Source organism: Scyliorhinus torazame, chromosome 28 (assembly GCF_047496885.1).
Source record: "Scyliorhinus torazame isolate Kashiwa2021f chromosome 28, sScyTor2.1, whole genome shotgun sequence".
In the NCBI taxonomy this organism is placed as follows: domain Eukaryota; kingdom Metazoa; phylum Chordata; class Chondrichthyes; order Carcharhiniformes; family Scyliorhinidae; genus Scyliorhinus; species Scyliorhinus torazame.
Genome location: NC_092734.1, coordinates 19,407,308 through 19,422,239, shown reverse-complemented (window position 1 = coordinate 19,422,239; position 14,932 = coordinate 19,407,308). Strand labels below are relative to the sequence as shown.

General features: G+C 42.6%; 1 protein-coding gene and 1 long non-coding RNA gene across 12 annotated transcripts in view; one reads left to right on the top strand and one right to left on the bottom strand.

The window, feature by feature from the left end:
* kcnma1a (potassium large conductance calcium-activated channel, subfamily M, alpha member 1a) overlaps positions 1-14,932 on the bottom strand; it is a 1,078,085-nt gene that overhangs the window by 852,016 nt on the left and 211,137 nt on the right. The window lies entirely within an intron of this gene.
* LOC140403568 (uncharacterized) overlaps positions 1-14,932 on the top strand; it is a 79,924-nt gene that overhangs the window by 35,132 nt on the left and 29,860 nt on the right. For both annotated transcript variants that reach the window (XR_011938353.1, XR_011938352.1), the window contains exon 2: positions 12,383-12,581. This is a non-coding gene — a long non-coding RNA (uncharacterized lncRNA). The remainder of the gene's footprint in view (positions 1-12,382; positions 12,582-14,932) is intronic.

The following is a 14,932-nucleotide window of genomic DNA, read 5'->3' as shown; positions in this document are numbered from 1 at the left end:
TTGGCTGGCAATCCACTGCCATCTTCCTGCTGGGCTAAACCAGGCTGGATGAGGATTAGTCCTGAAAATATTAGAGAAAGGAGAAGTTTCCTTTAGTTATTTGAGACGCCAGAGAATTAGACCTTTAGCAACTTGGGCTGCTCCATATTCTGAACACAAACACTCTCACAAAGTGATGCCCCTGTCACCCAATCCCACCAACCATGTGCCCATGACCAATCTCTGGGCATCATAATTGCCTGCCATTTCCCAACGGCTTCCAGACTATTCCGGATCAGAAATGGGCTGAAGGTTCTTAATGAGCTGGGAGTTAAAATAGCCCAGCCCTCATTTCTGGAGCAAGGGTTGAGTTTCCAAACTCACCTAGCCACCCATTCAACCAAAGTAAAAATCAAGGCCAGAATTTCTAAGTCAAAAGAAAGCATTCAATCCCTGTGGATAGGCTTAATAAAACTCTCTAGATAATACTAGTGAGCTGCTGCGCTAAAAACTCAAAATATGTCAAAAATATCTGCCTGCGTGCACACATGCTGTGTGCTTGCATTGCACACAAACCGATTTATTTTGGCACTCGCATGGCTGCCGATTGACCGAAGGAGAAACAGGACAAATTGGGGACAGTAGAACTCAGTGTGCATGGATTCTGCTGGTCGGCAAGCTTATATTGCAGACATCCCGATCCAGGGGACATGCGATCTACCCCTGGAACAGGCATTATTGTAATTTGCAACTTGGAAAGTTGATGCTGCAAAATTGGAGATGGATTCTGGGAGGAAGTCAAACTTTTCCTTGTCACTGAACAGTGTGCAAAGGTTTCCTGAACCTTTATTTTATTGTTAAGTTTCAGCCGGTGTTTCTTTACTCAGCTCAATAGAAGCCTACCAAAAAAAAACTCCTATTTACAGAATGGCTCCATCAACAACATAACACAGTCTTCTTATGCTTAATTCTCTTCAATCCAGCTTCCTGCTAAGCTTCCCCCTTTTGGTTGCAACATCTCCGTGAATTGACCATTTTCCTGGATGCCAGCTAATCCTGCCAAACAAATAAGTCTACTTATCAGAAGTTATAAAGTAAGTAGAAAGGAAACTGCAACTCACGACATCTGGCTGGGAGCTGGATGTTCATGTTTTGATACAAGGGTCAGTGGTGGGACTATTTCTGTTGCTAGCGTTTTAGTGACTTAAAAATGGCAAGTTGGCTCAAATAATACCTCGAGGAAGAGGAAGAAGGGAGACGATGGGAGGGAAAGGAGAAAGAAAGTTGGGGTGTGGAAGAAAAAAAGAATGAGACACAGTACCCAAAGCTTGTAAATCTATGGTGTTAGCCATCAACATTTTGCACAGGTTACAATCTTATAGTGAATATACTTCAAATGTACTTCATTGTTTTGTAAAGTGCTGTGGGACGCCTTGAGGTTATAATTGTCACTCTTCCGGCAGTTATTCAAGCTGTCAGTTGTTTATCACACCATCATTCTCCTTGCCCATTCTAATTTCCCATGTGCTTTATCCATCATACGGATTTGAAAACCACGCATTTCATTTCGTCATACAAGCCTGCAGAAAGTTCGACCAATCTAAAGCTCTTAACAGCCCTCAATACTGATTTCTGGTCACATTTTGAAGACTATGATTTTAGGGGCAGCACGGCAGCGCCTGCCTCATGGCGCCGAGGTCCCAGGTTGCTCTGGGTCACTGTCCGTGTAGAGTTTGCACATTCTCCCCGTGTTTGCGTGAGTTTCACCCCCCACAACCCAAAGATGTGCAGGCTAGGTGACTAGGTCACGCTAAATTGCCCCTTAATTGGAAAAAAATGAATTGGGTACTCTAAATTTTTATATATATATATATATATATATATATATATATATAATATATATTATATTATATATATATAAATTTTGGAATAGAATATCCAAAATCAGCATAGTGGCAGATCACTGCTAACAGGTCACATAACCTCAGCCAGTGTTAATGGAGACTGGCAGAAACCGAACGCTGGTGTTTCCGTACCTTACACAACCAAGAAATACGATCTTGTTGAAACCAGAGAGATGCAGGCAGCTCAGTGGTGAGTAAATATGCTACAAATAATGAAACAAACAGGGCATCTCTGGGGATCCCCACAGAAATCTCATTTACTCTTGAGGAATGGAGCACAGCATCTTCCCTGTAAATAAAGCTAAATTTTACCCAATGGCTTTCTCCCAAACAGTTAGCCTCACGGGACTGGTTATTCAATTGCTCACAGCAATGAGAATAACAGGTTGTACTTTTAGTATCTGAAATTTGCCCCCCATCCCACCCAGTAATTTTTCAACTACTCGCTTATTGGTGTTCAGGACATATATTACCCCCAGAACTGCCCCCAAATCATTGCCATGAATGAGCAAATGTGCACCGGTTAAACAGCCAGCTGTTCATCTTGAGCTACAAATAAAATGCTTTTGACTTATCACAAGAGCAAAAACCAGTGCAGTATTAGAACCTAACCACTTGTAGAATTTTGAACTGACAATGTTCAGTCACTTGAACAGAGCAAAGAGTTATCTAGGAAAATAATTTAAATGCTGAAATGCAGATACATGAAGAGGATTATGGAAGGTTTCCAGTGTGTGACCCAGAGTTCAGGGATTTGCATTATTTTCTAAAAGGTCTTTCTATCATTACCAATTCCCAAATTACCACTACACTTTCAACCTGTGCTTAAACAGTCTCTCTCTTCTATCTTTTATGCCCCTTTCCACTATCAAACCATCACTCTCTCCCACAGTTCCTATGGTGCGACCCACACCATTGCTCCCTCAAATCCAGTGACTGCAGATCTCAAAACATTGGTGCACAACTGGTTTCACCATGTATCCATGGACCACATTGAGTTCTATTGAACCTTGGTCATCTTCACCAAACCGCAGATGGTATCTATTATGGCTCGCGTTTCAATGCTGGGGGATGGGATATTGTTTCATTGAATCGAGCACTCATAGATTAGGCATAAATAGACTGTCCCATGGCAGTTTTTGAAACAAAAATCCTCGAATGAATATTGTCAGAGAACTCGGAATGCACTTTCAACATTGTTCTTTCACAAGGTTTAATATTTACATTGGGACAAATTTCACATCAGGCTTCACATTCCACAATATTTAGGTTTTAAAAATTGTTGGCAAAAAAAATGTTTTCTCTATATTAAAGATTCTTCAGCAAATACAAGCTTCTTAACTAGTGTATAATGTACTCAGCTTGGCTGATTCTTGCTCCTTAAGAGACTGAACATCTATTGCTCTGGTAGCCAAGAGCATAAATTTTAGAGCAGGAACATGATTTTACTCTGCTGTTTGTGGTGAATGTAAATACAGTTAATTCACCAGTTATGTTCTATGTTATTAACCCTGTGGGTTTTATCTGTGGGCCATTGTATGGCTTCACCCACAGGGGGAGATGTTGGAGCATGTACGGGCTCAGCTCCTTTGAAGGAGTATAAGAGTAGCTGGCCTGTGGGACTGTCCTCAGTATGTTCCAGTCGCAGGCAGGCAAAGTTGATAGTTAATTAAAACCACTGTTTTATTCCGCCGCGAGTCCTTGAGTGAATTGATGGTCGCATCACTGTTCAGGTGCCACCAAGTGTTGCAAAGTCACAGGGTCTACTTAGACGTGCAGAGATCTATTCGAGGTCAGTCCCTCTTGGGCGCCTGGAGAATGGAGAACAATTATCTCTGAAGATCAGCAACAGAAGGAAATGACCAGCATTTTATTTTCAATGTTACTTTGCATCTGTAGCAATGTGCGGCGGACTCGATTAACTTTGCACACAAGCCGTGGCAAATACACATCTCCTGTGGCCAGTGAGCCAGCGGTCATGTTAATGGAAAGAGGAGGCTCTTGGAGGGTATGGCAATGTGGAAGGCCTTTCCAACACCACTGAAAAAAATGTAGAAAGATGTTCCAAGTTGGTCATATTTACAGAGCAAGCATTAGGAAAGTGATTGAATGTTGTTATGGTTTCCTCCCACAAGTCCCGAAAGATGTGCTTGTTAGGTGAATTGGACATTCTGAATTCTACCTCTGTGTACCCGAACAGGCGCCTGAATGTGGAGACTAGGGGTGTTTCACAGTAACCACATTGCAGTGTTAATGTAAGCTACTTGTGACAATAAAGATTATCTACTGCACGTTCATAATTAGATAGCCGCTGTGTACAAGGGAAACGATGTCAATGTATCTGCAATTACATTGTTACGCCAATTGCATTGTTAAAGACAGGTGATAAGCAGTGGCCCACCTAAAATAGATAAGTTTGTTTGGCTCAAAAGTATAAATGGAGAAAGGGGATGGTGAAGGAAGGAAGAAAGAAACGGGAAGAGTTGTCATTCTTCTGAGCAGTCATTCTTCCACAATACACAACACAAATATAGGAGTTAACAGCTAATTGGATACATCTGTGCATGTCTCACGAGTGAATGATTCTCTACTGAAGGATATCAATTACGCATTCTGAAATGTGGTCGGGGCACAGGTTTTAATAGCAAGGGTCAAGAAACATTAAATTTAAAGAAGAGATCAAACTATTGTGTACTTTTTAAATAATTCAACCGTCTCTGCTGTGGTGCTGACTGATACGAAAGATGCTGCTTCAATGAACGTGTTTAATTCACAACCTCTTTTTTGCATTTACCAAGATTATGGTCATCTGTCCTATGCTTCCTTATGCGGCTAGATGTCATATTTTGTTTTATATTGCTCATGAAAGGACTTTGGGCATTTTATTATGTTAAGGGTGCTGGTGTTTTATTAATATAAGTTGCTATGTTCAAGTATAAATCTGAAATATAGCTCAGCTTCCTAACGTTAGGAAGGAATGAGAGCTTGGAGAGGGTATAGAGAGAGATTTAATAGAATGGTTCCAAGAATGAGAGATTAGTGTTACATGGATAGACTGGGGAAGCAGCGTTCTCTAGCTTTCGATGTCCAAGAGGAGTTTTGATAAAGGTATTTAAAAGCATGACGGTAAATAAATATAATAAAAGAGAAAATAAAATCGGGTAAATAAAGAAGATTTTCAGTGGCTGAAGGGTCAATAACCAGAGACCACAGATTCAAGGTGATTGGCTAAAGCAAATCAGTTTCAGGAGAAGCTTTTTATTTGATTTGACTTATTGTCACATGTACCGAAGTACAGTGAAAAGTATTTTTCTGCGGACGAGGGAAAGTACACAGTACGTACATAGTAGACAAAAAGAATAATCAACAGAGAACATTGACAAATGGTACATCGGCAAACAGTGATTGGTTACAATGCGGGACAAGGCCCAAACAAAGCAAATACATGAGCAAGAGCAGCATAGGGCGTCGTGAATAGTGTTGTTGAAGGAAACAGATCAGTCCGAGGGGGAGTCGTTGAGGAGTCTTGTAGCTGTGGGGAAGAAGCTGTTCCTATGTCTGGATGAAATGAAATGAAATGAAAACTGCTTATTGTCACAAGTAGGCTTCAATTGAAGTTACTATGAAAAGCCCCTAGTCGCCACATTCCGGCACCTGTTCAGGGAGGCGGTTACGGGAATTGAACCGTGCTGCTGGCCTGCCTTGGTCTGCTTTCAAAGCCAGCGATTTAGCCCTGTGCTAAACGGGTCTTCAGACTTCTCTACCTTCTGCCTGATGGAAGAAGGCAATGCTTGGGAGGGAGGTGTCTCTGATAATGCTGTCTGCCTTCCTGAGGCAGAGGAAGGTATGTACAGAATGCGGGGGTGGCAAGATTGTAAAGGGAGATTAGGATCTGAAATGGAATGCACCCAGATAGGAAACAGATTCAATAGTAGCCTTCAGAAGGGAATGGAATAAATATCTGAAGGAGAAAAAAATTGGAGGAACGTGGACGAAAGGGCTGGAGAGTCAGATTAACTGGATTGCTCTTTGATGTGGCATTGCAGACTCAATGGGGAGCAGAGTAGAGAGACAGCAGGTCATACCTCAGCCATCCGCGCAAATACGTCAGGACATTTACAGAGGCTTGGGAATTGATTAACCACACAACACCTTCATCATGGTTGGTGTGAATGGAGAAAGAGGGGTTACTGGGCGGCAAGTACAGAAAAGATCTTAAACCCTTCCTTAGTGAAGTAAGAAACATCACTTAAAAATAAACATCTCTCCATTATCACATTGCTGTTTATGGGATCTTGCTGCACACAAATATCCAGCCCATTTCCAACATTATAACAGTGACCACGCTTCAAAAATACATACTTTGCCATAAACCACTTTGGAACTTCCTGTGGTTGTGAAAGGTTCTACATGAAGGAAAAAGCTTTCTTTTTGCACAAGGCCACTTATTATAACTCATGATCAAACATAACTATCAATTTAACTAAAATTGCTTAATCAGTTTTGTTGCTTCCTTAATGTATAATCGGAAATTGCACAAGCACATGCAATTTCATTGTCTTCAAATAAAATGTGACATGCATGCCACTGAAAATCTTTAAATGCTAAACCTTTTATTGATTTAGGAAAATAAAACTGCCAGTACACCTCTTGTGCCAGACAGTGCACAGCAGATCTGTCAGAAAGGTAATTTAATAAATCATCGATCCAAGCAGCTAAACAACAGGCAACATGCAGTCGCCATTTAATAATACCGCCATGTGTCACAATATTGCCAAATATAAACATCCAAAAAAAATGGCCTGCCCGGTCACCTGCAGAGCTCATTGAAGTTATTAAATGTGAGGAGAAAAAGGAAGCCACCTTCAGACTCTGGTTTTGGTCCTGAGCCTGAAGCAGCTCACCTTGGCAGCACAGGGTCTCCCTGTTAAATAAAAATACCCAATCACACAATATAACTCTCACTATTAGACTGAACTATTAAAACATTAAAGCACGGAAAACAGGATTCAAATATTTTTTCATCCCCATATTCAGTCAGTCACCAAAGAAAACATTAATACATGGAAAACAGGATTTAAATAAAAAAGTAATTTTCCCAAGGAAATTCTTGAATCTGAAAAAATTGGACTTCCGGTGGCGGCATGTGAGGGAGAGGGGAGAGGTCGCTCATTCGGTAGCTCCGACCAGGATCCGCGTTTTTTAGGCCTTTTTGTCCGATTGTTCGGGAGACATTTGCAGGAAAGCACTTTGAATCAGTACTACAGGGTTCCCGCACCAAACACATGTGCAAAGGAAAAGGGAAAGGAAACAAGAAACCCACAGTGGACAATTCTTCGGTAAACTCGGAGGCTTCGCACGTCTCCTCAGCTGAGAAAATGGCAGCAATGTCGACGACAGCCACCCGGATAACTGCGGACATGCTCTCGGGTGTGCTCACAAAGGAATTTGAAAAACACTTCGACAAGCAGTGGAAGTTGGTTTCAGAGCGTCTGCGTAAAGCAATCAAGAAAGCACTGGGCCCCGTTCGGGTAAAACTTGATAAGACAGTCAGGGTGGTAAAGAAGCATGATGATATGGAGAAGGCGCTGACGAGACACGGCTAGCAGCTTGCATTGTTGGGAGACAGATGGTGATGGAAGCCATTGAGGATAAGAGATTGAATCGATGGTCTTGAAAAATCAGTCAAGAAAACAGAACCTCAGGAGTCGTGAGGTTGTCAGAGGTGGTTGAGAGACCGAATCCCACTGAATATCTGTCGCAGATGTTTGGAAGATGATGGATGATGGTGGTCTCATGCCTCGGCCGAATGAGCCACCTCGAGCAATCATCATTCAGTTCCACAGCTTCTAGAAGGAGAGGTTCCTAAAGAGCACCGTGACTCCAAGTGAGAAGGAAACATTGTGAGGCATTATCAGGAAGTGGGGACTGAGTTGGCAAGCAGGTGGGCAGCCTTTAATAAGGTTAAGGCCGTTCTGTACAAGAGGGAGTTTGGTTCAGGGGTGTACCCGGCAAGGTTGTGAGCAGTAGCTTGGTTCCCACTCGCAGAGAGGTTAATGCGACGTTTAAAGCTTTATATAGGGATCTTTATAGGTCAGAGCCCCTGGGGAGTGGGTTGCCCTTCCCACTGGTGGAAAGAGAGAGTAGGGAGGAGTTAAGTTCTGGGGATGCACTGAGGGGCATTGGGCTGATGCAAATAGGTAACACCCCTGGCCCCGATGGGTTTCCAGTTGAGTCATCTGGACTCGAAACATTAGCTCTTTTCTCTCCCTCCAGATGCTGCCAGACCTGCTGAGATTTTCCAGCATTTTCTCTTCGGTTTCTCTTGAGTTTTAGAAGAGGTTTTGAAGAGGACCAGTTGGTGCCATTGGTAGTAGATTTGTTCAATGGCTCTCAATATTCTAGCTCGGGGAACATTGCCTGATCAGATCACCATCTCCCTCATTTTGCAAAGGGATAAGGACCCAACGGAATGTGGCTCATATAGGCCCATCTCTCATTTGCCCAGTCCATCACATAAACCTGCCTCCCATCCATTGACTCCATCTACACCTCCCGCTCCCTGGGGCAGCATAAACAAAGACCCCTCCCACCCAGCTTACTCACTCTTCCAATTTCTTCCATCGGGCAGGAGATACAGAAGTCTGAGAACACGCACGAACAGACACAAAAACAGCTTGTGTTGCCCTATTATGTATTTTCTTTAGTTCCTTTTCTTTTCATGCACTTAATGATCTGTTGAGCTGCTCGCAGAAAAATACTTTTCACTGTACCTCGGTACACGTGACAATAAACAAATCCAATCCAATTTGAATGTGGACACCAAGCTACAGGCTAAGGCGCTGGGTATTGGGATTGGAGTACCGTGTCCTCAGGTAGTTACAGAGGACCAGACAGGCTTTGTGAAGCGGCAACAGTTATCGGCTAATATAAGGCTGGTTCTTAATGTTGTCCTCACCACTTCTCCAGCACCCAAACCAGAGGTGATCATATCTATGGATGTTGAGAAAGCCTTTGACAGGGCGAAGTGGCAGTAACTTTAAAAATTTAGAGTAGTCCATTCTTTTTTTTTTCCCCAATTAAGGGGCAATTTAGCATGGCCAACCCACCTACCCTGCACTTCTTTGGGTTGATGGGGTGAGTCCCAAGCAGCCACGGCGAGAACGTGCAAATTCCACACGGACAGCGACCCGGGGCCGGGATCGAACCCAGGTCCTCGAGGCCATGAGGAAGCACTGCTAACCACTGCACCACCACGCTGGCCGTATTTGGAGTACATTTTTTGAGGTGCTTGGGAGATTTGGACTGGGACAGAAGTTTATCTCACGGGTTCGCCTGTTGTATAAAGGCCCTACAATGCATTGGTTTGGGATATTTTCCACTGGATAGGAGTACAAGGCAGATGTGCCCATTGTGGCTGCTCCTGATTTCGCAAGTGATAGAACCTTTAGCTATAATGCCAAAGTCTTTGGGTGAATGGGGGGGGGGGCGTTCTCCATAAACTGATGACCTGATCTTGTACGTTACGGACCCAGTCTCCTCTATGGATGAAATTATTAAGCTACTGTGGAACTTTGGCTCTGTTTCAGGCTATAAGTTGAACTTGGAGAAGAGTGAATATCTTCCGGTTAAGGGAGGGGGACAGTTAGTATTATTGTTGGGGTAGGTTTTTGGAGGGCCTGTTGGGAGTGAAGTTCAGTTGTGGTTTTTATAAAATATATTTGTTATAATGTATGAGCTGGTTTTTGGGCTGTTTGACCTTGATGTTGTGTTTGTTATCAATGAAAATTTTTTTTTTTTTTAAAAAAGAATATGAAAAAATTACCATTCATTCTTTTTTTAAAATACTGAACTTTGCTCAACAAGCCAGTTGTTTAGATCATGCGAGCTTCACTCCTCTACAATAGAACCATAGAATTCCTACAGTGCACAAGTCTGCACCGACCCTAACTTGGTGAGCTTGGGCTCTGCACAGTCACAGGATAACTCAGTCTTTATTTTGTAACCTGGAGGCAACGGTCATTATAACACAGGGGCTCAAATGACATTTGGGGGCAAGGAGCAGCATGATATTTGTAGGTATTTCATAAACATTTTGGGCAGGGCTTTGCAGTCAGCAGCGAACCAACAGTGCTCAGCATTCGCCTCAATGAAATTTCCATGATGCTCTAGCAATCTCGGTGTTGTGAATTTCCCCTTTTCCAAATCTGGCTCCAAGTCAACGGGGTCTGATAACCAGCTGTGGTTATCAGTTCGCAGGGTAAGCAGCCAATCACACTGAAAGATTCTCATCGATAGCAACCCAGGAAGTTCATAGCAATGATTATCCTTCATCATGCAATAATAGGGTGCAATATGCCCAACAACTAGTAGAAATCTGCCCAGCAACAAGGACAGGATGGGTTGCGTCTTTCCCAGTAATGAGATTAGCAGATAGGATCAGGTGTGAATCCTCTTAGTGAGAGTATCTTTAAGAAATGGGTGTTTAAGAAATGTACCTTGGAGAAATGGGTGTTTAAGAAATGTACCTTTAAGAAATGGGTGTTTATCAGTGATGTCAGTGTGTGGGTGGAGCTGTACTGTCGGTCAGCTTTTTACTTATGTTTTGGGCTGTTTGCTGCAGGGTGTGTTTTAGTTTCTTTTTCAGTGTTGGAGCTGAAGCCAGACCAAGCAGGTGTACTGCTGTTCTCTCTGCCATCAAAAGACTTGCTCTTGAGCATTTGGTGAATTCAGAATTATAAATGTTCTCAGTAGTGAATGTAAACCGAATGTGCTTCTGGTAAAAGGTGTTTTAAGTCTTATGGATGTTAAAAGGAAAGCTCAAAGGATTACTTAGTGTTGTATTCTTTGGGGGTTGTATTTGAATTGATGGTTGCTAAGACGTTCACTGTATGTTTTAAAAAGGTTAACTTGAGTTCATAGAATAAACATTGTTTTGCTTTAAAAAATTCTTTTCCATTTCTGCTGTACCACACCTGTAGAGTGGGTTGTGTGCCCCCCAGACCACAATCTATTAAAAGTCGTGGGTCAGGGAAACTCCATGATACACTTTGGGGTTCTCTAAACCCTGGCTCATAATAGTAGAAACAGATCAGCTAGACGACTGGGAGATCAATGAGATATACATATGCGAATGTGTTGATTAAGTAATTTGATAGGAGCAAACAACCAATTACACAGAAGGCAGCAAAGTGGAACAAAGGTATAATGGTCAAAAGCCTCAGAAGCAAAGGAGGCCAGTTGACATCTAGCAGCCTCAGAAACAAACAAGCCAGCTTCCAGGTAGCAGCCGGGAGATCAAGCTTTACATTTAACAACCTCTAAGTCTTCGAGCAAGTCAGTGCAGAAACCTTCGTAAAGGGAATTCAAATACCTTCGCTGGAACGGGCAAAGATCTTTCTCAGGCTTGATCATTATCTTTGCACTTTGTGCTAATTATAAACTGGATGTAACCTATTTAATTGGGATGTTGTTTGGGAACAGAGGAAGTCTTAAGGATTTCAGGGGTCGTAGACATAGCTCGGAACAAGGAGCACGTTCTACCAAAACGGTGTAGAGTAATTCACATACTTAATTGTCCGAGAGTAGAATGGTCCTGTGCCTGTGTGTTTATCTTTTTTAAATTTAATAAACAGTCTTTAATCATTGTTACATGGCAACTAGACTGCTTATTCTCACTTGGGTTTCACTTGACTCCTCACACCATTCCAAAAACAAAACTATACACCCTTGCTAATCAGTATTGCAAGTTGGGATATCCTCGCAGATAACATCAGTGTGGTTCAAGACACCTTCAACTGCAATTTAAATTTTCAGATGGAAAAAAAATAATTGATTGAAAAATGAAATGAAATGAAAATTGCTTATTGTTACAAGTAGGATTTAAATGAAGTTACTGTGAAAAGCCCCTAGCCGCCACATTCCGGCACCTGTTCGGGGAGGCTGTACGGACTCAGTTAGAAGCTAAAAATAAAAAGGGTTTTTTGAATCATAATTTTTTTAAATTTTTAATTAACTTTAGAGTACCCAATTCATTTTTTCCAATTAAGGGGCAATTTAGTGTAGCCAATCCACCGACCCTGCACATCTTTGAGTTGTGGGGGTGAGACCCACACAGATACGGGGAAAATGTGCAAACTCCACGAGGGATATCAAACCTCGGAGCCGTGAGGCAGCAGTGCTAACCACTGCGCCGCCTTGCTGCCCTTTTGAATCATAATTTAACATTCAACAAATATAAAACATTCTTTAAGGGTTAGAGTAATAATCACTATTATTAATTATAATAATTCCAAAATTGATAGGTAGTTAAAAAGCCAGTTAGACTTCAGAGTCATCGAATCATACAGCATAGAAAAGGCCCTTCAGCCCGTCGCATCTGCGCCGGTCAAACACAACCACTTAACCATTCTAATCCCGTTTTCCAGCACTTGGCCCATAGCCTTGTATGCCCTGGACCTTATACAAGGTGATTTTTTTTCCACGGGTTTCTTTTACAGAGAACACAAATATGGATGACTTTCTCAATCCACCGGTTGATTCATGACTGCGCTCTGGGAAAGGATTTTAACGGCGTACCGTCTGGAGAAGTGCAAAATCACTGACTGCAACTTTTGTATTTCTGCATTATACTAATGAGGTTGTGAGAAACTATGGCAAACACCAATTGGTTCACTGTTATTACAACTACAAAACCAGGTCAGTACCAATGTACTTATTTTTTACATTTATTTCATTATTGCAATAATTAAATGCCAGAAACAAATGAAATTAAACATTTCCTAGTGGGTAACAGAGAAGATATTTCAATCTGCAACAATCTCCGATATTGAGCATTTTCACAGCTTGTAACAGCAAAGTAACTCTTGGGTGAAGCCTGTATGATCAGGCGTGATTCAGCGATCACCTTGCAACCGGCATGAAGCTGGGTGTGCCAGCACGGGATTCTGTGCCAATCACGAGTCACTCGACTCACTCTGCCTGACGCAATCTTGATCTCGTTCTTACTGATCTGCATATTTAAATTAGCCAACAGACTCATTTAAATACCCGGACACCGAATTCACCCGGCGCCTGGGGCTCAATGGCTGCACCTGCGCGACCTCACCAGGGCACCATTTAGTACAGGTACACACAAACGCAGACCAAGCCTAATGGCACGTGGGGGGGGGGGGGGGGGGGGGGGGCTCACACTGCACTAGAGATCCCATGTGCTTGGAGACAAGGCAGGGTGCTCCACTGGCATGCGATGATGCCAGGGTGGTATCAGGCTGGTGTGCCTCGACAATGTTGGGGAGTGAGAGGGGGAGAGAAAAATTGGGGCCGGTGTAAAAAATGGCAACTCGATCTGCGAACAGTGTTCCTGCAGCAAAATCAGCTTGCCAGCGGGAAATCTGTTTAGGTGTGGCCTTAACAGGTAGAAATTCCCCCCCAAAAATGATTCTTGGCATTGCAGAAGCTGAGAAACACCCCAAATGTGCCCAAAAGCAGACTTAAACTTTTGTCCGCTGAAACGTGCCATTGCTATTGCACACCAGTGTGCAACTGGCTGGCTGCCTATCTGCAGTTCTCCATAAACTGTAGCGGATCAAAATCTCTGCTGCCCATATCTAACTTAAGTCCTATTCACTCATCACCCCCGTGCTCAGTGTGCTATACTGCCTTGATTTTAAAATTCTCGTTTTTGTTTTCAAATCCATCCATAGAACATAGACACCCACCCCCCAAATCACTGCATTCATCGTATTTTGGTCTCTTAAATTACTCCACCATTGGTGTCGTACCTTCAGCTGCCTAGACTCTCAAGTTCCGGAAATTTACTCCTTAAACCTCTCGGCACTACTACCTCTTTCAAGTCCAAAGCTCTATACAAATGCAAGTTGTTGCTTTTGCATTCTAAAACCAAAGATCTAATAATAAATAAATCTCATTTTCTGGCAAGGAAAAAGACCATATACTTTTTAGATACCAAATTCTGCTTAAAAAAACGTTTTTTTCTTTACATGCACATAAGAACACAGCAAATATACAGTAAATCTAGCTTCAGAGAGAAAGAAATCGTAAAACAAAAGTGTGACTGAAGATTTTGAGGGATCTTTGAAATGATGGGGAAGCATGACCATGCTTCAAGCAGTTTCTTCAAAATGAATCCCAACAATTGTCACATGATGCTTCAGTCAGGAAGTTGAGCCAGGTCCAAACAGCCCACCTTCTACTACCCAGTGAGTCAGAGGGAAAAGAAAAGTAAAACCCTGCTTTCTCTCCACTCCATTGCAGCCCCACAATAAAATCAACGTTTCACAAGCAGTTCATTGGCTTTTGCAGGAAACATGCTCAACCCACAACTTGGAGCCAAGTAAATTTGAAGCCATTTGCACCCACTTCATATAGCGTTCATTTTATACTGATCACATCAGCTCAGTGAAGGGGAAAAATCATTGTCACGTTTAACAACAGCTTCAGCAGGAGGGGGGGGGGGGGGGGGGGAGAAAGAGAGGGGTGCTAACTTGAGAAAATATAGGCAACGTGGAGCATTTCAGCATTTTACAAGAGACACCCATGCAGCAACACAAACATATGTTACACAAAGTCATTTGATGTCTATTGTGCTTCGAACATAAAGAGTTCACTACCTCTACCTTCCCAGAACAGAAGTGAATCAATGACAGACAGCATGACTCCCACAGTGACAGTATCTATGCAGCATTTTGTGAGCCAGTCAATAATTCAGCGCCCTAAATCAGCGCAGTGCTTCATTTCCTTGGCCTGAGAAATTATAAATAAAACTAAACAAAGGGTTTGACAGTCGTGCATAGAGTTACAATGGAATCTTGTGGTGTAATTTGCATAACTAATTAGTGCTGGTCCCAAGCACCAAAGAGATACAGTCCAACGCTAGACCAGTCATAAAACCACTCTGTCGACTTGCTGTGTTGTTACAAGGTGCTGCAGATAGCTGCCAGCACTGATCTTCGATTCTGTAGGTTGTGGGTTCAAGACGCCGTCAAAAAATCAAGGCAGTGCTACGGGAGTACTGTACTGTTGGAGGC